The 25,987-nt window shown below is 44.1% G+C and overlaps 1 protein-coding gene across 1 annotated transcript in view; it reads right to left on the bottom strand.

The window, feature by feature from the left end:
* LOC121438384 (NXPE family member 1-like) overlaps positions 1 to 16,666 on the bottom strand; it is a 43,445-nt gene extending 26,779 nt beyond the window's left edge. The window contains exon 1 of the mRNA XM_041638704.1: positions 16,579 to 16,666. The gene's annotated coding sequence lies outside the window, so the exon portion shown is untranslated. The remainder of the gene's footprint in view (positions 1 to 16,578) is intronic.
* Positions 16,667 to 25,987: the final 9,321 nt, after the last annotated feature.

The raw sequence follows: 25,987 nt of genomic DNA, 5'->3' as shown, positions 1-25,987 counted from the left end.
ATAGAGACCTCTTAATTAGAAGAAATGATAGTTCATCAAACAGCATGGCTGTTCAATCTAAACTAACCTACAAAACTAACAAGTGTTTTTCATTTGATCAGATATAGCTTACCAAAAAGGGAATCTTCCTGAAATTAGGGTTGGGAAAGGGTTTTGTTTCTGTGTTTTCAGGAGAATAGAGGCATCCAGCTAGGGAGTCTGAAGACCACTGGACAAATGAGACATCTGAAGAAAAAGGACAAATCATCCAGAAAAAATACCCCAAGAATAAATTTGCCTACTGATAAAAGGTAGATTATTGAATCTACTTTTATCCCCAAAAAGCAACTATTAGTTTTCAATATTTTATATTGATATGGATTTTGTATATTGACACAAATTTAAGATTTGTTAGAACATACTGTACATATATTACTAATTTTGTTCACGGTATTGTACCTATACAGCTCATTTAACAATTAACAATGCCATTAGACAAACTTCAAGTCCTTGAAAGTTATTATTTCAACATTTAAGATAGTAAGAAAATGCAGATTAGTAATTAGTCACCTATTACTGTAAGACTTTAAGACAATCCTGAAGCCATTTTTGACAATTCTGAATCCTCTCAGCCTCTGTGCCATAGTGCTTCCCCTCCTCCCCGGGGAACCAAGGCCCTAACAGCCACACATGCACGTACTCAGTTCCTGAACAATTACCCATATACGTATGCTTTGGGAAACAGGGTCAAAATGACCTCTTACCTCATCTGATCTGACAACAGCTCTCCAGTCAATTATTGGCAATAGCCCTTTCGAATAAGCCAATCAGAATAGTCAAAGAACAACCCCCCTTTCTTCTGTGGCACCTTTAAAAGTAGACTGTACCAGCTATTTGAGGTCTCTCAGCTTCCCGAATGCTGAGGGACCCTGTCATGACAGAATTAATAAAATCCTCATGCTTTTGCATCGGCTGTGGTGTATGAGGTGGTCTCTGGGGGTGACTCCTCCTCGGTGTTTGAACGCTATAGTCCAACATTTGGTTCCCTGACCAGGAAACGAGTCGCTCCCAGACACACTCTAAACCCAGTTGGAGGTGTAAAGAAACGAGCCCATTTATATGTCTGTCTGTTTGCGTATTATGTTTCTGTTTTTGTGTAATTGTAGATCAGTAATTTGAGAATTGTACTTGCGCAGGTTCTGTATTGAAACAGGGCTAAGGGAGGAGGCAGACGTGTCCTGAGATCCCTTGCCCTAGCCCTGAAAGACGTTTCATGGGCATTTATGGGAGGGAGGGGTGACCAGGTCGCCCTAATCTCCAGGGGAGATATGATCCTCCATCTGTATTTTTGGATCTACTGCCGCACGGCTTCTGATTTTGAGTTTATGTCTGTCTTTTTGTTCTTGTGTATTTTCAGTTCTACATCAGAATGGTGGTGAGAGCACCAGCTTCTGGTTTTGAGTTTATGTCTGTCTCTTTGTGTTTTTGTTTTTGTATGTCGGTTTGTCTTTGTTAAAATCCACCTGCAGGAATTCAGAACCTGGCACTGGCCCTCTGGCCATCATCAGTTCCCCTGATTCCGAAAGCACCCCCTCTGCTGGAGGAGGTGATGGCTGCCCATTCCCAAGCCTTTTGTCTTCTCTCTTTCCTGTACAGGAGTGAAAGAAACGGAGAATCCAGGCACCTCTGGTTCTTCCTGATATCCAGCCGAGCATGGCAGACTTCTCCTTCCTCCTCCCCCGGAGGAAGCACTTCGTTCCTGAGGAGCCCTGCTGGTCGGGCCCTAGCCCTGGAAACTTCAGTACTCAGCATCTACGCTGGGACAGGGGAAGGATGAAAGTGACTTCCCAAACATTTCCCCTAGCCCTGTTCTGTGTACGAAACACCCCGTCTCAGCTTGGACTATGTCCCAGGAGCTGACAGCAGGCCAACCCAATCACTGAATGAGATAGAGGATGGGACACCTTTCCTTTGACTTGACCTGAATGGGACTTCAATACTCCAGCTGGTAGGTAGCAGCTCTGTCTTTATTGCCAGATTCCCAATTGGCGTGTCTAAAAAAAGGGGGGGGGCTGCAAAGCACCCCACTAATTTGCTAATTTGGCTAAGGTAAGAGCAATAGTACAAAGGTCTGATAGTACTCCTACAGGATTTTTAGAAAGACTATTGGAGGGGTACAAGATGTAAACCCATTTTGATCCCATGGCAGCAGATCGCCAAGCCAATGTAATGATGTCTTTTATAGGCCAGTCAGCATCAGACAGCAAGTTGCAGAGAATGGAGGGACTGCAGAGATGCTCCCTCCAGGACTTAGTAAAGGAAAAAAAAATTAGACAGATAGGGAGGCAACAGAAGACGACAGCTGCAGAGACTGCGCACCTCAGACAGAGCAGCCCCTGAGTGGCCGAATGCGGACTTCAGTGAGGAGTGGCCCTACAGGACTTTGGGCTCGAGACACTTCCCAAAGCAGCTGCTGAGCAGAAGAGGGTCGGAGAACGGTGCCGAGCATAGCCGGCTACTGAAGCGATGCTCTGCCCACCTGAGAGGCCACCGTGACAGTACTGAAATCCACCCCCTTGCTTACGCTGTACACCCAGGTGTCCGATTCTGGGGTGTACGGGGAAAAAAGGGAGGGGTTCCCCCTCGCTATGTTTAAAGCATTTGACTGTGGACATAAGGATTGCTGATTATTCCTGAGTGTCCCACACTTTTATTACAGAAAGACCTGTTGGAGACTTTGACTCCCCTACTGTTCTCCAGGGCTGTAAAGAATAGCAGGCTGCTCTCTGCCTTTGCCGTGCCCACCTCCCTGAGGAAGGCTTTGCAGCGGCTACCAGCTGAATCCTCCCAGCTGCCTTGGTCACAGCCCAAGCCTGGGAACTCTGCTTACAGCCGCCTGCCCCAGCAGGTAGCGACTGGCTGAAGCGAAGAGGGGCTGGGAGATGCCGGAGCCTTCCCAGCCTTCCCAAGCTGCTTGCAAGTTTCACAGAGAATAACTGTCCCCAGCTCCCAGACCGCAGCTGTGGGAAGCTTGGGATTCAGCAATGCCCAAGCAGAGCCGGTTTTGGTGGCGCATGCTGGCAAGAAGGCAGGGCAGCAATGGTGAATGACCCGAGCAGCCTACTTAAAGGGACATCGACCGGATGGCAGAGAAGCTTTCTCTTACCAGGACTAAGATGATCAAAGAAAAAAATCTTCTTGAGGTTTGGCCTGCTCAAGGTAATCGAGGTTAATGGTAAAACTGCCTTTTTGCCCAGAAAAGTCAGGGCATAGGTAAGACTGGGGAAAATTACATTGTGCATACAGACCCCAGAGTTCAGGACAGGTGAAAAGGATAAATAAAGACCATTACCAAATTAGCCTTTGGAATCTGGCACTAGAGACTGGGTACAACTACTTCCCCTAGTCCTGTTTTGTGTGCGAAACACCCCATCTCAACTTGGACTAACCCCCTATGAGATCCAATATGGGGGACCCCCCTCTTAGTTTCCTAAGGCCCCTCATGACCCATTTGCTCATAAACCCGATCTGCAGGCGCTGTTAAAGGCTCTCCAGATCTCCGAGCCCAGGCATAGAGACCCCTGGCTACCCTGACACCCGAAAATCTCACATTTGTTCCAAAATTGACACCTGGGGTATATCTGGAGGGACATGAGGAAAGCTGCAGCACCCCACAGCCAGAACAGCAGCTGCCCGCTCATACCTGCAATCCACACCTCCTCAAGCCCTTGCTTTGATACCCCTGCTCTCACCCCTGATGCCTGTCAACTAGTAGCAGGGTTAGCCTCCTGGAATATCCAAGATATATATCCCCCACAGCTGCCCCTGGAGGCTGACAAAAGATTTTCCCCTAGAGGAAATTTGGGTGCGGGGGTCCAGACATCTCCCCCTCTTGTCTCCCAGGGGCGAGCAGCGGGATGTCGGGAAGGACTTGGAGTATGAGATGGTATTTAAAAAACCAAATACTATCTGACCAGAGCCTTCTGCTGCCGGCTGGACTAGACCCTCCCTAAAGGGGCCCTAGCTAGCCCTGCTGCTGCCCACTGACTAAGCTACTCTCCCTGCTTCTTTGCTGGCACCTCCCAATACCAGCCCGGGCACCCGGAAATCTCACACCTGTTCCAGGTTGGAGATTCTGTGTACGTTCGGAGACACCGGTCCCAGAACCTTAAACCTCTCTGGAAGAGACCCTACACCTACTGCCCTCAAAGTGGACGGTATTACAGCCTGGATCCATGAGTCTCACGTCAAGCCTGCACCTCCACAGGATGACCCAGGACCATCCAAATGAAAGCTTCAGCATACCCAAAATCCTCTCAAGGAGGCCTGATTCTGCCAGGCTTGCTGATCTTTGCCCTGATGTTTATACCTCAGGACTTAACCTGGACCCTGACTAACTTTGAGACTGGGCCAGCCTTAAGGCTAGCCACTGCAGTTCATCCCCTGGATGCCTGTGTGTTTTAGCAAATGACTCTTGGGAGGATTCTGAACAAACCCCCGGAAACTTTTATCCTGTATACAAATATTCTGAATAATATATTTGTCCGGGGGGAAAGCAGTATGGGGGGGGGCTAAAATATTTTATTGTGCTGCCTGGGGATATAAAACCAATGTCAATGTCTCCTGGTTGAGAGTTAACAAAAAGGACTTAGTCTCTTTCACCCGTACCACACCAGAAAAAAAAATCTAAAATCACAATCACTTTCACTAAAAAAAAAAAAAATAAAAAAGAGAGAGAGCTAACCGGTTAACAGGCAATACTTGGGGTTTATGGTTGTATGATCCAGGAAGAAAAGACATAGGAATTCTGTCCACTCTGTGAGTTGTTGTAACACCTCCAATGACCATAGTACTAGGGCCCAACTTGGTATTACCTGACCAGGGCCAGCTAGCCCCTGCTGAGGTAGCCCCCCTTGTTAGGGCCTTAGGCCCCACTCCTCGTGCTAAAAACCCTTCTGCAACCCCTGCTTCACTGCTGGCAAGCTCTAATACAGGCCAGCGACTGTTTAATCTGATAATGGGAGCCTTTTCTTTGCCAAATAGTACTGACCCCAGCTTGACACAATCTTGTTGGCTATGCTTGTCAGCAGGATCTCCCTAATATGAGGGAATAGACTCATCTGGCAGTTTATTGATCTATGATGGGTCTACAACACTGGTTTGTTAATTTCTGTGTACAGATCCAATTGGTCCTCCAAATTTACTAATATCTCAAGATTGAGATATTTGACCAAATAAGAGGAGGGAATGTAAGACTTTAAGACAATCCTGAAGCCATTTTTGACAATTCTGAATCCTCTCAGCCTCTGTGCCATAGTGCTTCCTCTCCTCCCCTGACCAAGGACCTAACAGCCACACATGCATGTACTCAGTTCCTGAACAACTACCCATATACGTATGTTTTGATTCAGTCCCCTGGGAAACGGGGTCAAAATGACCTCTTACCTCATCTGATCTGACAACAGCTCTCCAATCAATTATTGGCAATAGCCCTTTCAAATAAGCCAATCAGAATAGTCAAAGAACAACCTCCCTTGCTTCTGTGGCCCCTTTAAAAGTAGACTGTACCAGCTATTTGAGGTCTCTCGGCTTCCCGAATGCTGAGGGACCCTGTCATGACAGAATTAATAAAATCCTCATGCTTTTGCATCGGCTGTGGTGTATGAGGTGGTCTTTGGGGGTGACTCCTCCTCGGTGTTTGGACGCTAGAGTCCAACATTACAATCGAATTTATAATTATATTAAGTATGTTTTCAACATAAAACCATATATCGTTTAGATAGACAGGTCATCTTCAAATTCTTTAGAGATATACAGAATATGGCATTTAAGATGTTTTAATAACATAGATTCTTTTTTTAAAAAAATAACAATGAGATATGCCTGCTTCTGGCAGTACAAATCTACTTCGGAGAAGATTTTGGGCAAAAGCAGATGGTAAAAAAGGGGGATTGCTTCCAGGCAACACAGCCTGGACAGAATAGATTTTCCCTTCTGACCGAGGAGACTTTAAACTATTTACTTTTAAAGAAAGATTAAAGACAGCTACTAAAAATATTTCTTTTGTCTCCCAATCAGCCTCAGATATTAGAAAAAGTTTTAAAAATTAAAAAATTTAAATTCCAGTTGTTGGAAGTAGCTCAAAGGGTGTTGGGACAAGACCTTTTGCATAAATGGAAAGCCACCATCGCCTTCTCTGATGATGAGACAAAGTTAGACTTACAGATGAAGTCTGGGGTCTTGCACTCTGTCAGAAGAATATCTCCTAGCTGAAAGCTCTGCCTTCAATCAAAACATAGACTTGGACTATCTCTCAGATTGACAGCGAAGATTAGCAGGGGGATGGGTAGAAGCCAACCTTCCAGGACTGGCCCAACACCAAACACCTATGTTTGTTCAACTAACCAGTTCAATTACCCCCATCCAGGTTAAACAATACCCAATGACCCTGGAAACAAGAAGGGAAATTGCAGTCCATATTCCCTGACTTGGAGAATCCCAGTCACCCTGGAATTTACCTCTTCTGCCTGTGAAGGGACCTCTGATTCTTATGAGTCTGATTCTTCCAGAGAAACAGGTGTACACTGTCTTGGACCTGAAAAATGCTTTTTCCAGTCTCCCATTGACAGAGTCAACCCATCTTTGCTTTTAAATGGACAGACCCAGAAGGAGGTTACAGTGAGCAATATTCCTGGATCAGGTTGCCTCAGGATTTAAATGCACTAAATGCAGATTTCTGGCCCTTCTGTCGGAGATTTTCTGGGAAAAGAGATTAATAAAAAGGCCACTGAGGGAATGCTGCCAGAGCTGGAGACCTTGGACTACCGAATGCCAACTAAGAAAGCCCAACTTTGTACATCAGAGGCTGCCTATCTTGGCTACCAGCTGCAGCAGGCAAAGAGGTTGTCCCAGAGTAGGATTGCTGCCATCCTTCAGATCCCAACCCCAAAGGAGAAGAGACAGGGTCAGAGTTCCTATAAGTGCAGCTGGATAGCATTGCCTCAGAAAGCCAGGGTTTGTGGAACTAGCAAAGGCCTCTCCATACACCAGCACAGGAGGAGGAGGGGGGACAACTAAGCCCCTAATCTGGACTGAGACTAAACAAAAGACAAAAGAGGTTTTAACCCAAACTTTGAGGCCATGGAAATGCCCTATGACATACCTGTCCAAACTACTGGACCCTGTCGCCACAGGATGGCTTCCCTGTCTAAGATCTATGGAGGCAACAGCTAGTTTAATGAGAGAAATTGAACTCTAGGTCAAGATCTTATACTCACAGCACCCCACGATGTGGCTGAGGTCCTTTTCCGAGGAGCATCCGAATGCTGGCTGTCTACTGACTACCCTCGAGCTTGGTTTGAGAAACCCACCAACCACTGTCAATTCAGCCGCGCTTTTGCCTGATGACCCAGGTGCTCATCCATGACAGTCATGAGGTGAAAAATGAAACTGGTGCTTGGGAGCTGCAATAGATACTTTACCCGAAGCGATTTGAGCCCAAGCCAGGTATCTCAGTCCAGAGAGTAGAACTGATTGATCTGGCCCAGGCTCTCAGACGGGGAAGAGGAAAGTCCACCAGCATAGACGTGCTTTTACTGCCTGCTGTGTCCATGATGTGATCCATAGGAAGAGGCTTCTCACCACTGAGGAAAGGACATTAAAAACTCTTGGCTCAGAACCTGGAAACAACCTAGATGTCCTAAACAATGACTTCTCGAATTTTGCATGCAAATGGATGGAAATAGAAAAAACTATCCTGAGTGAGGTATCCCAGACCCAAAAAGAGGAACATGGGATGTACTCACTCATAATTGGTTTCTAGCCATAAATAATGGTCATTGAGTCTATTATCTGTGATCCTAAATAAGCTAAATAAGAAGGTGAACCCAAAGAAAAACATATAGTTGTTTTCCTGGGTATGGGAAGTAGACAAGATTGCCGGGCAAAAAATTGGGAACTTGGGGGTGGGGTGAGACAGGGGTAAGGGGAGATGGGGAGAGAAAAGTAAGAAGGAGAGAATGGGGGGAACTTGGGGAAACGGGATGATTGGGAGAAAGGAAGGTTGGATAGGGGAGCAGGGAATCACATATCTTAATTAAGGGAGCCATCTTAGGGTTGGCAAGAGACTTGGACCTAGAGTGGCTCCCAGGTGCCCAGGGCGATGTCCCCAGTTAGCTCCTTGGGCAGCTGAGGATAGGGAACCTGAAATGACCCTATCCTATAGCAATACTGACGAATATCTTGCATATCACCATAGAACCTTCATCTGGCGATGGATGGAGATAGAGAGAGAGACCCACACTGGAGCATCGGACTGAGCTCCCAAGGTCCCAATGAGGAGCAGAAGGAGGGAGAACATGAGCAAGGAAGTCAGGACCACGAGGGGTGCACCCACCCACTGAAACAGTGGGGTTGATCTGTTGGGAGCTCACCAAGGCCAGCTGGACTGTGACTGAAAAAACATGGGCTAAAACCGGACTCTTTGAACATGGTGGACAATGAGGGCTGCTGAGAAGCCAAAGACAATGGCACTGGGTTTTGATCCTACTGCATATTCTGGCTTTGTGGGAGCCTAGCCAGTATGGATGTTCACCTTCCTAGACCTGGATGGAGGTGGGGAGGACCTTGGACTTTCCACAGGGCAGGGAACCCTGACTGCTCTTCAGACTGGAGAGGGAGGGGGAGAGGAATGGGGGGGAGGAGGAGAAGAGTGGGAGGAGGGGGAGGGAAATGGGAGGCTGGGAGGAGGCGGGAATTTCTTTCTTTTTTCTTTCAATAAAAAAAAAAAAAACTCCCAGCTCTCCTAGAGACTATTTGGCTTCCCCTAGAATTTGCTAGCCTCCACTGCTAGCTGCTGACCTAACTGCCTGACAAATGGCCAATGGAGCCCATTGATATCTTCATGACACACCTTGACCCGGTACTTCCTGAGACTCTATGGTCAAGGTAAAATAAATAAATAAATAAATAAATGAATGAATGAATGAAGGAAGAAATGAAGGAAGGAAGAAATGAAGGAAGGAAGAAATGAAGGAAGGAAGAAAGGAAGGACAGCTCAAACCCACAAGTTGATGGAGGACACCAAAGAGAAAGATTGTTCTTTCCAGAAACAACTGGCAGGACTCTGGTAACTGACCTTCACCAGGATACTCCTCTGGGGTCCACAAAACTTTCTGAGTTCCTCAGACCAAGGTATGGTATACCTAGACTGGACAGCCTGGCGTGGGATGTCTCAGCCAGATGCTAGGTTTGTGCTCCAGTAAAGCTAAAACAGACAGCTCTTACCCAGGAAAGCTTCAGAATGAGAGACCAGTATCTCAGTGAACTCTAGGAAAACTGACTGGAAAAAATGGCCTTCTGGGGGAGGATAAATGAACTTGCTGGTTTTTATAGATACCCTTTTCATGTGGGAAGAAGTATTCCCTACCCAGTCTGAAACTGCTCCTATAGTATCTTAAAGGTTCCTTCAGGAACTGGTCCCCTGATTTGGCTTTCCCCTAGCAATGGGGTCTGACAATGACTTGGCTCTCATAGCCCAAATCTCTCAGTTAATAGCTAAAGTATTAGACATAGATTAACAACTTCATTGTGTAAATAGACTTCAGAGTTCTGTTCAGGTAAAAAGAATAAACAAGACCTCAGCAAAACTCAAACAAACTCTCATTGGAGTCCAACAAAGGATGGGTAGGCCTCCTTTCTTTGCTTTGGCTGGCTGTGCTCCTTCATGTAGGAGGTATTTACCCCCTGTGAAATTATGTTTGGAAGAGCTCTCCCACTGCTTTCCAGGCTCAGAGAAGATCAGTTGTCAGAACATTTTAACCATTTCTCTCTCAAGTCCCTACAGGCCCCCCAGTACTTCATAAAGTGTCTGGAGAGACCCAGCTGACCTCCAAATCCACCACAAGTCTACCCTTGTTCCAGTCTAATGATACTGTCGGGGCCAAGTGAGTAGCTAAAAGGGCCCTGGAACTAATCTGAAGAGGACCCTCCAAGGCACTTCTCTTTACTCCCATGGTGATGAAGGTAGCTGGCATTGCACCATGGATCTACCATGCCTAGGTGGTAGCCACAGACACTGCTGTCAAATGGACTTTATGCTGGACTATGGATCCATTGAAATTAGGTTTTATTGGGCCTCAGTATGAGACTGTGGGTGAGAGCTGTCTCCTCCTATCTTTTATTTCTCTCTAGTGCTGGGATTAAAGGCGTGCACCACTACTGCCCAGTTTCTATGGCAAACTAGTGTGGCTACTGGGGTTAAAGGTGTGTGTTACCACTGCCTGGTCTGTAACGCTGACCAGGGCGGCTGTTTTACTCTCTGATCTTCAGGCAAGCTTTATTTATTAAAACACAAATATCACTACAGGCCTCTGTTAGCAAAAGAAACTCAAGAAGAGAAAGAGACAGACGTAAGTCAGATAATTGGAACCAATCTGTTTTCTTGATCACCCTGGCTAACTGCTCTGCTGTCAGCACTGATGGGGGCTCTAATTCTCATTCTAATTCGATTAACAGCGAGCCCTCCATCTTAAACTACAAGAGAATGAATCCATGGTTTGACTCATTTGCAAAGACCAGTGGGGAAGGAATGTAACAGGGCCCCAGACCTTAGCCCAACTGACTCCATGATGGAAGTGCCATTCAATCTATAAAACTCAGCATGTAGAAAGTATTACCAGCCAAAATGAAAACAGAGACCTAATCCATCAAAATCTATATAGTTTAGGAAAGTGCCAAAATGTACTAACCCTGCTTTTTAGCTTCTGTAGCTCTGCTTCTGGCTAACTGTTCTTGTTAACTGAAATGTCAACCCAGGACATTTGTGCATGCACACGTGTGTGTGTGTGTTTAAAAGCTCACCCTGAGAAAGGCTCAGTGCTACACTGGGATCCTGAACATCCAATGTAGTTGCCAGCTAGCTAGTAAACACTTTATATTGGTTGAAACCCGTGTCTGAATATATCCAACCCACCTGCATCCCTTTGTCTTCCTACTTGGATTTATTTGTCCTCTCTGTCTATATTCCTTTCTCCCTTTTTGACTTTTCTCTGTTACTCAGGGTTTAAAACTATTCTATTTTCCCAAATGATTTGGATTGCCAGAATGCTTAAGTAATTTCTAGTTTGTTTGAGAGATTACAACATGCTCCTTAGACTTCACTTTTTTAGTCTCTCTCTCTCTCCTCTCCCCATCTCGTGTATGTTTTTGTGTCTGAACAGTCTTCTCTGGTGAATACCCCACAACAGAAGTACCTTTCTGGCCACCAAACTCAGCAAGTAAACAGCATCATCTGGCAAAACTAAAACAAAGACTTAATTTATTGAAGTCTATATTTCTGGGAAAGTCTCTAACTATACTTTGATACTACTTGGGTATTTAAATAGCTGTTCTTATTGACTGAAGTATATCATCCCTGGATATGCTTTTGTGTTAAAAGCTCACCCTGAGAAAGGCTTGGGGCTACAGCGGGATCCCAAACACCCAGTGTAGTAGCCAACTAGTTAATAAAGATGTTCTAATGGCTTAAAGGAATGTTCTAGTAGTCTTCTATGATTTTTTGTAGGTCATAATTGAAGACATAGCTAGACATCACTTAAGAGGCTTAGTGAAAAGAGAGCTTCACTGTCTGCTCATTTCAGGGGAGGGTCCACATGCGCTCAAGGGGAGAATCTAAGTGGATAGTTACAAGAGGAGAAACTGTATTTTCTTGTTGCAATTGCTGCTGTTTGGCTACCCACTTCCTCTTGCTACACCTGGTAGTGAAGGCTGTTTGTCTTTATCTGGAGGTTAGTGTCTTTTTTTTTTATTAGTGCTCCTTTTCTTGCTGTTACTATTGCTGCCTGGTAAAGCGGTATTTCCAACTTACTGTTTACACACTGCCCTGGTTAAAAAAAGCTATAACATTTCAGTAGGGTGTAATTGACATATAATAAACATACATGCATCAAATACACAGTACTAAGAATGCTGAGAAGCGTTTTCGTCTGTGTAGCTACTGAACTCAAAACTAGCATGATATACTTGTGTGTGTGGTGTGTGTGTGTCCCTGGTAGTCTGGGTACCATGTGTATGCAGTAGTCATAGAGCCCAGAGCTATGTGTTGGATCCTCTGGAATTGGAGTTACAGATAGCTACTTCCTGGGTTCTGAGATACAAACCTGGGTTCTCTGGGAGATCAGTCAGTGCTCTTAACTGTTGAACCATCTCTCCAGTCCCTTTTTGTTTGTTTTTTGAGACAAACAGTCTCACTATATAGTATTGGTTAGCATGGAACTTGCTATGTAGACCAGGCTGACCTCAAACCTACAGAGATTCATCTGCCTTTGCCATCTAAGCGATAAATTTAAGAGTGTGCCCAAATACTCAGCTTGTAAAATACTCTTTAGTGGACTGCGTTTGAGAATCTGTCATCATTGTGGCATTTGCCAGTTCTCTGTTCCTTTTCATTACTGAACAGGGTTTCGTTTTATGAATATATCCTACAAATAATCTCTCTCTCTCTCTCTCTCTCTCTCTCTCTCTCTCTCTCTCTCTGTAGGGACCATGACTGATGGACACTGGTTAGTTGGTAGGGGGGAAAATCAAATCATGTAGCTCCCACCAGCATGAATTCCTTCTTCAGGGACCCAGCTTCCTCCAGGGTCTGCCAATTTTTAATTTTAATTTATTTTTTTTACCATCTTTAAATGTATTCAAAGCAATTTAAAAATTTTAATCTATGTTTTCAAAAGTTTTCTATGGGACACATTAGTCCCACACAAACAACTCATTTTTCCTACCGGGAGCTTTCTGAGTTTCTCGCATTTTATCAACCCACCTGCATTCCTTTGTTTTCCTACTTGGATTTATTTGTCCTCTCTGTCTATATTCCTTTCTCCCTTCTTGACTTTTCTCTGTTACTCAGGGTTTAAAATTATTCTATTTTCCCAAATGATTTGGATGGCCAGAATGCTTAAGGAATTTCTAGTTTGTTTGAGAGATTACAACACACTCCTTAGACTTCACTTTTTTAGCCTCTCTCTCTCTCTCTCTCTCTCTCTCTCTCTCTCTCTCTCCTCCCCGTCTCTGTGTATGTTTTGTATGTGATGCGTGTGCACACATGGGAGCTCTCATGCCACTGTGAATGTAGAGGACAGAAGATATCTTTGTTTTTTTAGAAATAATTTACTGTTACTTTATGTGCTTTGGTGTTTTGCCTGCATGAATGTCTGTGTGAGGGGGTCAGATCCCCTGGAACTGGAGCTACAGACAGCTGTGAGCTGTCATGTGGGTGCTGGAGATTGAACCCAGACTCCTGGAAGAACAGCCAGTGCTCTTAACCACTGAGCCACCTCTTAGCCTCCCAGAAGACAATCTGCAGGAGAGTCAGTTCTTTCCTTTTAATGTTGGTTCCAGGAACGGAACTCAGGGCATCGGGCTCAGAAGCAAATGGCTTTACCTCCTGAGCCATCTCTTTAGCCCTTAGTTTCAAAAATAAATTCACACTTAAAGACTTCCCAGAAAGTGAAGGAGCCTATAAAATTATACTCCATTTGCATTGAATTATCTCCCACGTTAGTTGTTGTTAGCATTGCCAGGTATTTGAATCTTAAAGTTATTATTATTTATATACTATAAATTGTTATTTTTGTAGAATGCTTTGTAGCATGAATTCTAATTGGCCTTAATGATAAAAACCTAGAGTCAGATATAAGGGTTAATGATGAAGATCAGAGAAGCAGAGCAGCTAACCACTAGAGAGTTCTTTCCTTTGCCGATGCTCCAACTGAATGGGCAATCCTGGCTCTAAAATCCTCAGACTGCTGCTGTCTCCATGAAACCTCAGACTGCATCTCAGACTGAATCTTCAGACTGCATCTGAGCTCCTGTGTCCTCCTGCCTTATATTCCTCTCTCTGCCCAGCCATATCACTCCTGTCTCTCCCTCCCTTGTGCTGGGATTAAAGGCATGTGATTCCAAGTGCTGGGATCAAAGGTGTGAGCTCTGTTTCTCTTTTAGAATGATTCAATCCCATGTAGCCCAGGGTGGCTTTGAACTCACAGATGTCCCTCTGCCTCTGTCTCCCGAGTTCTGGGATTAAAGGTGTGTGCCACCACTGCCTGGCCTCTATGGCTAACAAGTGCCTTAGCTCTGCACTCTGATCTTCAGGTGAGTTTTATTTGTTAGATCACACACACACACACACACACACACACACACACACACCACCACCACCACCACAATGCTTACTCATTCAGCTTCTCATTTTTCATTCTTTCTTACATTTTTGTTTTATCATTTAGGGATAATTTTTCTTCTACTTAACATCTACCTACATTTTAAAATTTAAATTTAATTTTAAAACTTTTGGTGACATAGTCTTACCAATTTATTTTATTTTTATATTGAGTGTTATTTTTGCTGAGTGTAATTCTGTATTGTCAAGTGTTTGACATATTTAAAGTGTCTTTAAAGGTGTTACTTCATTTTCCTTTTAAAACCCTAATTACTATGTTTTTGTCTGTTTTTTTCTAGAATCTAGATGTCTCTGGTCTCCACTGTCTTGGTTGTTTTCTGATGCTTCTGTCTGATTGAAAAGAAATTTATTCAGTTTTTTTCATTTGTTTTTATGAGGAAGTTATAAATTAGTTTAAGAGTTTTGGAAACATAAATCCTACATATGTAGGTATATACTATATACACATATGTATGTATGTTTATTTGTGTATATATGTTCATTCAGTGTATATGTATATTTAATTTTTAGTTTTATGTGTATAAGTATTTTTCCTGCATGTGTATTTGTATACCACTTGCATGCATGGTGCCTAAGGAGATATCAGTTTGCTTAGAACTGGAATTGCAGATGGTGGTGAGCCACCATGTGGATGCTGGGAATTGAACCCTGGGACAAGTGTTCTTAATCAGCGAGCCACTTTTCTGAATATATATTTGTATATCTATATATAGATATATATACACACAATATATATACACACAAATAATTATACATTATATTTACATACAATATAATAATATATAATTCGCAACTAATTAAAAATCCATGCATCTCTTAATTTGCTGAGAATTTCATTGTGCACATAACATGTTTTTATCTTAGTCGCTCTCACATTACGTCACCACACTCCTTTCAGATCCACCCTGATTCCTCTTCCAACTTCATGTCCTGTTTTTAATTTAATTTTATTTTTGGGACCCTCTGAGTGCAATACCACACACAAACTCATGGGTGTGGGACCATCTCAGAGATTCTTAGACCACACCCTAGAGTAAACAATATCTCAATATCTCCTTCTCCCAGCAGCTCTCCAGCTAGTGATGTGAGCTAGTGACACCTCCCTATTGCCAGTTGATAATGATTGGCTCTCTCCTCTCTCTCTCTCTCTCTCTCTCTCTCTCTCTCTCTCTCGCAATATATATAATTTTAAAATAAATCCTTGTGGCTGATATACAGAAACCTGTGGTTTATTTTTGTAGGATTTCCCAGGAGCAGCCTTCAGAGAGCAGAGACAATCTGAGTGACTTATTGAATACCACATCTGTCTCACCTTCACCAGATGTGCACGAACACATGCATGGTGTCTAATATGCAGTATTTGCTCTTTCCGTATGTTCTATTTGATGAAGGAGGTGCCCTAAAAGAAACAGTTTTCTGTTTTTAACGCTGCTAGAAGTTGAGCTACCTTGAAAGGTCTTTTCTGATTCATCAGGGTAGTTATATAATCTTTTAAAATGCATTTTTCAGGTGTGATGGATTATACTAATGTATTTTCTAAAGTCAAATCATATTACCACTGCTGTCTGAAATTCAACCAAGCCATAGCATAAGTCACAATTTCAATACGACCCACCCTATTGTTAGTGAGAATATAAATTAATGCAGTCATTTTCGGAAGCACATGTCTCTGTCTTGTTGTCCGCTCTGTTTTAAACTGTATCTACTTGAACCCTAGGTCCAGGTAGTTCATCGTGTGTAGATAACAAACGATCTCTCACTTAATCCCATAAAAAAAATCCCTAATAAAATTTTATTTCAGCTGACTATGTAATTCTGTATCTGAATAACATGGACATTAATATGAATTACTAGTTAAAATATAGTTAATCTAGCATTCAGATCACTCCCTCCGCATCAGGCTCTCGGCCAAGGCGAGAGGGTCTAGCGGAGGAAGTAACAGCACGGTACATCTTCCCCACAGTTCTTCGTGTGTATTAAACACACTCACAAAGCAAAACATCCAAAGACAACCTTTAAAAAGATGCCACCGCTTTTCTGACTCAAGAAGACAACCTTCTAGTCCAGCAGGACGACTCCCTCCTTTTAGAAAGTTTTTCAGAACGATCCGAGACCACACTGAGCTTTCTCACATCCCAAGGTCCCACGGCGTACTCACATATACCCCATCAGGATGATACTACTCGAGAAAACCCGAACTAAGCCGTATGACCAACTGCAGAGAAATAGTACTGATATTTATCGTGGGACTTTTCCCGGTAGATGTGATAAACATCTGCTCATGCCAGATACTGCATGGAGAGCAGTAAAGACACAGCCCCTCCCAACTCCAAGAGAACCCGTATCCTAAGTGGGTTACTTACAGGAAAGAACATGGGTGGCTCAAAGACAGCTGCGTCACTGGGAAGCCCACCGCAGCATGCGTGATGACTCGCTTACAGTGAGTCCCAGGAGCTCTCTGGCCCAACCTGCAGGAAGTTCCACTGGGTCACCAGTTGTTTATTGCTTTTTATAACTTCTGTGAGGAGCCTTGCAGTCTTGCAGCTTTTCTGAGATTCTAGAACATTTTAAGATTCTGGTCCCGAGTCCTAGGAACTCCCTTCTAGGAAGGAAGGTTTTAATGTGAAGGAAATAGATGCACGACACTTTGTAGCAGAACAACTCAAATATTGTAGAAAAAATAAAGTGAAAATAAAGCACGTGGAGGAAGCAGCCGTTCTTTGGAATGAAGCTCTGTCAAACTCACCTTCCTCCCTTGCACCCATCTGTAATAGCTGTTTCCTTTTCCACTTAGTGATTTAGTTGTCCTGGCGGAGATGTGTGGTACTCCCTTCTTCTTTGTCCTGTTTGAACTTGCAAAATTAATGTAGTTAGCAATGAGAGCTTTGTATTTGTGCAATGTGGCAAAAGCTTATTGAACAAAGGGGAAAGAAGAGCAAGGGCGGGGGAAGAAAAGGGAGAGGGAGAGGGAGGAGAGAGAGGGAGAGAGAAGGAAGAGAGAGAGGGAAAGAGGGAGGCGGAGAGAGAAGAGAGAGCGGGAGAGCACAGACAAGGGAGCAGAGCAAGATCAGAGCACATAAGAGCCGAGGGAAAGAAAGACAAGAAAGAGATGACTTACCATTTCCCTTTTTCTGTATTAAGTTTGGTTTTGCTTTTTAAGGTATTTTCTTTCTCAAGTCATTACAACACTCAAAATGGGGAAGGGGAGGCTAGAGATCCACCTTGATTTGGTGACAGATGCTAGCAATGTTTGTGGACAGAAGCAAGGAACCTAATAGCTACACCAAAAGAGACCCTTGAATGCTTTAAGTTCAGTATGAATGAGAGTAGGAAGGGCTACCAAACTGGGGGGGGGGGGGGGAGTGTACTAAATATACATAAAAACTCAGCCCCGCCTCCGAGAGTCTTCTAGCTCTGCAGTCCTTCGTCTCCCTTGGGGTTGGGGTGGTGTCTGTAATGCTTGTAATGAAGTTAACTTTTGCTTGCTCTGAACTCTTTTACTTCTTCAGTTTGTGGATAAAACGAAGTCACATGCTAACCGGCAGCACTTGTCACCAAGAAGCAAGCTGTCACCTCAGCAGTGAAGCCTATAGAGTTCTTGGCATCCATCCTGACTGCCTGGTGAGGGTCTAACCTACTCCCTGTCCCCCACAGGGACACGGAGAAGGTCTGGCTTGAAGGAGAATTTCAGCAAAAATTCCTGTCCTATATATCATTCAAAGGACTGCTGGAAGAATCTGATCCAGGAAATGGAAAACAGCATGGGGAGGATTTTAGGGAAGGGGTAGAGGGGAAAATTCCCTGGCCAGTGCAGCCTTGAGCACCACAGACAATAGTAGACAGAGACGCAAGATTCCGGGTTCGCTTGAAGAATGAATAGCTTTTTATTTTTTCCATTGCTGCTTATATATCGCTTTGGCGGCTACTAGGGAGAGCACTAGCAGCAGAACTTGAGCAAGCGGTGCCTTTAACCCCCTTTCCTGAGTTCTTCCTTCTGCACTTTGCTGCCTTTGTGGCTTGGTTTTGTCCCAAGGGCATTCCCCTGAACTTTAGATCTACCCATTGTTTTTTGTTTGCTTTTTTTTTCTTCAGTCACCATGCCTTAGCTAGGTCAGAATTTGTGCTTGAGTAATGAACTGCTTGCATAGTAAACATCTGGATTCCAACAAGTAAGTACAAAAGAAGGAGGGGGAAGTGAAGTAACAATAAAGAGATCTGAGCAAGTCATAAGAAATCACACTATTAACGATCTATCTTAAAAAACCCTATAATACACATAATTTTGTATATAAATAAAGATACATAGTTGAAATTAATTTTTCTCATTTCGACTGACAACGCTCCCTCCAAGAGCCAAAGACCACCTAACAAAAACCCCAACACCAGACATGAGGAGCTCTCTTTTGAGTTGTTGGCCAGGACTGTCAAAGAGACTCCCAAAACACACACTCTACTGCTGTTGTCCTTGGTTACTCCCCAGAGGAAGAAGATAAATCCCCACTGCTGAAGACACCATGCATTTCAGAAACAGGCCCAGAGGCCCCTGAGCTGGGACTGACCTCCTAGAGGAACAGCTTTTCTAGTTCCAGAAGAAGCTTTGTCCTTCCAAAGGATGCAAACAACCAATGGTCCTGCCCCATTGATGTCCATGAACTACCACAACAACCAGGCTGGCACTGTAACCCTAAGGGTACAGTAGTGGCTCACATACCTTGGCAGCAACCAACAACTCTAACTGTTTGGAAGAGCCCACTCAACAAGAAGGAAGCCATGTTTGGTACTGGAAACCTAGCCAATTACTCAGTGCTGATGAAGAGAACCTACAACCACTACTTTACTAACCAGCATCATCCCTAACAACAATCTGTAAATGCTTGTTCTTACTCACACAGGTTAAGGGTAGTCTTCACTCCTCATCAAAGAAACTTCTCTGTGCATCAGATGGAGACCATTACAGAAAACCACAACTAATCAAAACGCAGAGTTGTGGAGCCCAGTCCCAGGGGATACATCTACAACACAGCTCCCCCTAACAAAGGCTCAGTGAACATTCTAGAAGAGTGGAAATATTTAGAAAGATTTTAAGAGTCAGAGGATCAGGGAGTCCACTCTGAGACTGTGTCTCCTAGTAATGTCAAAACTTACACTCATAAAATCTTATCAACATAGCTGTCCAAATATGAACTGAACAAGGAAGGACACCGATGGACACAACACAATGGATGGCATGTTGAGTCCATGAGGCCTCAACCCTACAGAAAGAAACCTAAGCCACTAAAAAATGCTGGGAGTGGAAAAAATGGTCGTCCTCAGGGAAGATCAGCCAATTGGTTATCCAATACCAAATGGTCAGTCCTGAAAATACGCACATGCAGCATTGCATAGACTGTCTTGAAATACAATATATAATATTGTACAGTCTAAGCAGGCTATGTTTAGGAATACAATAGATAGCACTCAATGGAAAGTAAAGCCTTGAATTTGAAAAAAGGATATATGGGCAGGGCTGGAGAGAGGAAAGGAAGGGAGAAACATGCAATTATAATCTTAAAAATTAAAAAGAACTTCTCAAAGCAAGGACTCAACTTCTCCAAGTGCAGGAGTCTCCCTCCCACCATCCCTTTAATACTCTCGAGATGATGTCCCTGTTTGAAAACAGGAAACACTTTTCTGCAAGGCAGATAACTTCTTTTTTCTTTTTTTTAACATTAATTATAAGCTGGCCCATTAGCGCAGGCTTCTTATTAACTAATAACTTAAATTAGCCCATAATTCTTGTCTGTGTTAGCCACGTGGCTTGGTGCCTTTTTTGGAGAGGGAGTCACAACTTGATTCCTCTGCAGCTGGGTCATGACTGCAGACTCAAACTTCCCTCTTCCCAGAATTCTTGTTGCTCTGCTTCTACTTCCTGCCTGGCTACTGGCCAGCATTTTATTAAAATATATTTGACAGGACACAAACCTTTGTCCCATAGCACTTCCTCCCCTCTTATTTTTAAACAAGAACTCAGAATCAACTCTTCTTTGTTTAGCTTTTCTCCTGACCGTTATCCATAACAACTTGTAGTCAACAGTCTAAACAAAGGCAAACATCCATAATCCATTTTTTTGGAATGTGGGCATAGTTTTCCAGACTACTTCCTGATGATTTGGGGCACCGATAACCTTATGGGGACCTAAAAAAATTTAAATTATGATCAAGTCATGACTAGAGTATCCTTGTGAGGCTTGATCATCTCAGGCAGCAGTCTTGAATCTGTTCTGGAAGGCAGATATTTTACTACCTTGTTGCCTCAGTTGAACTTGAATGAAACCACCCTCCCCATCGACTTCTGTCTTCCAGTTTGTTCTGCTACAGATGGTTGGCAGAAGGCCCTCCAGGCCCAGTGACTCTAGTCCATTCCTCTTCTGCAATGTTTCTTAGGTCTTGGAGGTGGTGAAATAGATTTCTGATTATTTTCTTCCATTTACAACTGAGTGGTGGACCACATTAACAGTCACCAGTCATAACCAGTGTGCCTGGGGGAGTGTCTGCAGTAACCAGTACCCTCTCTAGAGGTGAGGTTTCCCTCTGCTGCTGCTGTAGGCTAATGGCACTAGCAATCTACGGGTACGAACAGCATTTTAGAAGATGACTTTGGAAGGATGCTGGCAGGAATGCAGGCATCTTAAAGAGATTCTTGTGCCTCCCCTTTTAGCTATAAGACTATTGTAACAGATGTTCCTAAGAAATTGGAGTTTTCCAGAAACCTTATGCTAGGATAAGGAAAGATGGTGTCATTCAGAGGAAGACAGTGTCTTCTATTAAAATATATCACTTAGTTCTGACAACTGATCAAGCCACTTGTAAGGGACACTGAAGCCAAATAATGATGGGTGGAATCTTACCTCGACTGGGACTGCTTGGCTTTCTGCCCTTCTGTTTAAACTTAAACCTCCAGTTAGGACCCTGAAGATGAAGGAGATTGAGAGGATGCCACAGAGCCTCTTTGTTCCTCGTCACGGAGGCCCCTGCTCTCCCCAGCCACAGGTCTTTGCCTTGGCTCCCTGCATCAGAACCTGGAAACAACCTAGATGTCCTTCAATGGAAGAATGGATGAAGAAAGTGTGGAATATATACACATTAGAGCACTACTCAGCGGTAAAAAACAATGACTTCTCGAATTTTGCATGCAAATGGATAGAAATAGAAAACACTATCCTGAGTGAGGTAACCCAGACCCAAAAAGAGGAACATGGGATGTACTCACTCATAATTGGTTTCTAGCCATAAATAAAGGTCATTGAGTCTATAATTTGATATCCTAAAGAAGCTAAATAAGAAGGTGAACCCAAAGAAATCCATATAGCTATCCTCCTGGTTATGGGAAGTAAACAAGATTGCCGGGCAAAAAATTGGGATCTTGGGGGTGGGGTGGGAGGGGGATAAGGGGAGATGGGGAGAGAAAAGTGAGAAGGGGAGAATGGGGGGAACTTGGGGAAACGGGATGATTGGGAGAAAGGAAGGTTGGATAGGGGAGCAGGGAATCACATATCTTAATTAAGGGAGCCATCTTAGGGTTGGCAAGAGACTTGGACCTAGAGGGGCTCCCAGGTGCCCAGGGCGATGTCCCCAGTTAGCTCCTTGGGCAGCTGAGGATAGGGAACCTGAAATGACCCTATCCTATAGCCATACTGATGAATATCTTGCATATCACCATAGAACCTTCATCTGGTGATGGATGGAGATAGAGACAGAGACCCACACTGGAGCATCGGACTGAGCTCCCAAGGTCCCAATGAGGAGCAGAAGGAGGGAGAACATGAGCAAAGAAGTCAGGACTACGAGGGGTGCACCCACCCACTGAGACAGTGGGGTTGATTTGTTGGGAGCTCACCAAGGCCAGCTGGACTGTGACTGAGAAAGCATGGGATAAAACTGGACTCTCTGAACATGGCGAACAATGAGGGCTGATGAGAAGCCAAGGACAATGGCACTGGGTTTTGATCCTACTTCATGTTCTGGCTTTGTGGGATCCTAGCCAGTATGGATGTTTACCTTCCTAGACCAGGATGGAAGGGGGAGGACTTTGGACTTTCCACAGGGCAGGGAACCCTAACTGCTCTTCAGACTGGAGAGAGAGGGGGAGAGGAGTGGGGGGAGGGGGAGAGAAGTGGGAGGAGGGGGAGGGAAATGGGAGGCTGGGAGGAGGTGGAAATTTTTTTCAATAAAAAAAAAAGAAGTTTCTCCTGGGGAGCAGGTCTGAGTGAGCTGTTTGTGATGCCCATGACTCATGCCACGATTACCCCAGAGGACAGTTCTTATCTGGCAGATTGAGAGTGTGGCAGAGGAGTCATCAGTCAAGTAGAACTACTAGTGACAAATTTCCCCCAGTAGCCTGGGCAGTTCCTGCAAAAGTCAGGTTTTGGAGGGCTTCCTTCCCTCGGTCTCTCTTTACCATTTCTCTAATGGCTGCCTCTTTGCCAGACTACTTGAAATCTTTTCCGAGACATTGCTCTAACTCGTTAGTCAGTGCCATAAACATTCTAACACACTAGTCCACAATATGCTTTGACAAGGTACTGTTTTTAATAATTCATACATGAATACACGTGTTCTGATCATATTCAGGACCAACTCCTCCCTGATCCACTGACCCCTCCCATCCTCAGCTTCATGCTTTTTTTTTTTAAACTCACTGAGTCAAATTTATTCTGGTCAGATATCAACAGTGTAGCGTCAAACATAGATGACATAGATCTTTGCTTTTAATCATTACATAACGTTTTATATTTTTTTTTTATTAATCACCCTGACCCTACTGTAACTGGTAAAGACTTAACGGGAGATATTTCAGTTATTTTTTTTTCCTAACAAGTAAAAACATTTTATTTGTAGGTGTGTGCATCTACATGGGTTTATGTGCACCATGGGTGTGTGGGTGTCCTTAGAAGAGGGTGTCAGATCACCTAGAACTTGAGTTTCAGGCAGTTTTGAGGTGCCCGATGTGGGCATAGGGAGCTGAACCAGGTCTTCTGCAAGGGCAGTTAGCACTGTTAACTGCTGAGCTATCTCCAGCCCTCACACTAGCTTTAAGTTTAGAACAGAGTCTGGAACATGATAGTGCCCTAATAAGTGTTTCTGACCCTGGGCACTGTACTGTGAATGTACACTGGGCGCTGGACTGTGAACAATGAGCTGCTGGCAGATGTACAGAGGACATATTATCTCCTGACCTAAGGACCCAGGCTACAGATTTACAATGTTCCGCTGGGCTTGTTTCCTTCCAGGTACAGTAAGTCAGGGTCCTACGGTCAGTGAGGTTCAGTGAATAGTGGAGAGTTAAAGAAGAATATTGTACTGAAGGAAAACATTTTTAGTTTTTTTTTTGAAGAAATTTTTTGATGAAAATTTCGTTGTCTTATTCAGCTACTCAAACAAACTGTTGAAATGTGAATGCAGACATGTAGGGGATGCTAACCAAGCAATCAAAATAGCTCTCAAAACATATCAAGGTAGAGAACTACCCTTTCCAAACAAAGTTCACCCGGAAGACTGACACACTCAGGTAAAAGTGGCTGATACTTTGGTTGAGGAGGCACGATGAAGCCTGTACTCAGCCTCCCAGACACATCCCCTGACTCCTGTGTCTCTAAACAGTGTCCCCAGGACCACCCAGAGCTACAAAGAACAATGTTTTGTGCTTGGGACTCTTACACTCATCCCTTCATTTGGAAAATCACAGTCTAAGAAGGTGACCTGACTTATGCAGTCTTAAAATTATGGCTTGTAACAGGACCGAAGTCTTTGAGCTCCCGCCCACTGTGTCGCACTCTGTTACCTCCTGCTCCTGGACGATGAGGCTATAGATTCAGCTGAAATCCCACAGAGAGGGGTCCTACGGGAGAGTACAGTCAAAGGACTTTTGAGAGCCTGGAGCCTCACTTGGTATTCTGCTATTCTATGACTGTGCGGGGTGGGGATGAGGTGGGAGGGTGGGGATGGAGTGAGAGGATGGGAAGGTGTGGAGGGGTGGGGAGAGCCTATCATGTAAAAATCACCCAGGGCGATAGTTGGTCATAGAAAAGGAAACGAGACTCTTTATTCAAAGAATTGTTTCATAAGTACAGCAGCAAGTTGGTATGACATCTTGCTGGAACTGCTGAACGCAAGCAAAATAGTTTGATTTTTAAAATAACCATGCTACAATTCACAGACCCAGAGAGGCTAGGTAACCAAGAGGGCCCAAATCAGAGACTTAGGAATTTCCCTAGGAAGGGGAAATAGAAGAGATTCTCAGGGTAGATTGGGGGCCGTGCAGGGACGGGAATATGAGGGATTGGATTGCGGGAGTGGATGGAGGGAGAGAGTAATGAAAGAGATATCTTGGTGGGGAGAGTATTTTGGAGTCAGGTGAAAACCTGGTACAAGAGAAACTCCCATGAATCTACAAGGATGACCCCAGCTAAGACTCCTAACAATCGTGGAGAGGGTGCCTGAACTGGCCCTCTCCTGTAATCAGATCGGTAACTACCCCAAATTATCATCAGAGAGCCTTCATCCAGTGACTGATGGAAACAGATGCAGAGATCCATAGCCAAGCACTGGGCGGAGCTTGGGGAATCCTGTTGGAGAGAGGGGAGGAAAGATTTACAAGCCAGGAAGGTCAGGGTCATCATAAGGGAACCCACAGATGCAACTAATCCATGCTCATAGGCGCTCGGAGGCTCTGGATTAACACCTAGGGAACCTACATGGGACTGGCCTAGGCCCTCTGTTTGTGTGATAGTTGTGTAGCTTGATTTACTCGTGGGACCCTAGTGGTGGGAGCAGGGTCTCTCTCTAATGCTCTGTCTGGCTTCCACGAACCTATTCCTCATACTGGGTTGCCTTGCCCAGCCTTAAGGCAAGGGGAGGAGCTTAGTCCTATTGTAACTTGATATGCCATGCTTGTTGACACCCATGGGAGGCCTGTCCCTTTCTGAACACAAATAGAGAAGGAATGGATGTGGGGAGGTGGCAGAAGGGGATGGGAGGAGAAGAGGGAGGGGAAACTAAGTCGAGATGTAAAATAGATGAACAAATCTAATTAATAATAATAAAAAGAAAAGCCAATATATTTTTTAAATGTGTATTGGTGTTTTGCCTGTATATATGTCCATGTATCACATGCATGCTTGGTGCTTGTGGAAGCCAGAAGAGAGCGTCAAGTCTCCCGGAAATGTGGCTCGCCATGTGTGTGTTGGGAATCAAACTTGGGTCCCTTGGGAGAGCAGTAAGTGCTCAGAACCTCTGAGGCATCTCTTTAACCACCTCTATTCTTTTCAAAAGCTATACTTTAGCGTCAGTGAGGTGGCTGGGTGGGTAAAGGCACTTGCTACCAAGTCTGATAACCTGAGTTCAATCATTGGGACCCACAGGGCGGAAGGAGAAGAAATGAAGCCTAACATAGTTCTCTGACCCCCATACGCGCACAGTGGCATATAGCCCCCTACAAATAAATGAAGGTAATACAGAAATTCAAAAGATAAAGCTGGGCAGTGGTGACACACTCCTTCAATTCCAGCACTCATGAGGCAAAGGCAGGCAGATCTCTGAGTTCAAGGCCAGCCTGGGCCTATAGATTGAGTTCCAGATAGTCAGGGCTACACAGAGAAACCCTATCTCAAAGAAACCAAAAGACAAAAAAATATATAATTTATAATGTATTTATGAAAAAGCAAGCTATAATTTTGTATTTAATATATAAGAATAAAAAAGTCACTAAAATATTTTCTATTATTCATTCCTACT

The sequence above is a fragment of the Microtus oregoni genome, unplaced genomic scaffold (assembly GCF_018167655.1).
Source record: "Microtus oregoni isolate MIOR12 unplaced genomic scaffold, Mior012 000055F_ref0000237, whole genome shotgun sequence".
NCBI classification, from domain to species: Eukaryota; Metazoa; Chordata; class Mammalia; order Rodentia; family Cricetidae; genus Microtus; species Microtus oregoni.
The sequence above is the reverse complement of the archived record's forward strand: the minus strand, read 5'-3'. Positions and strand labels throughout refer to the sequence as shown.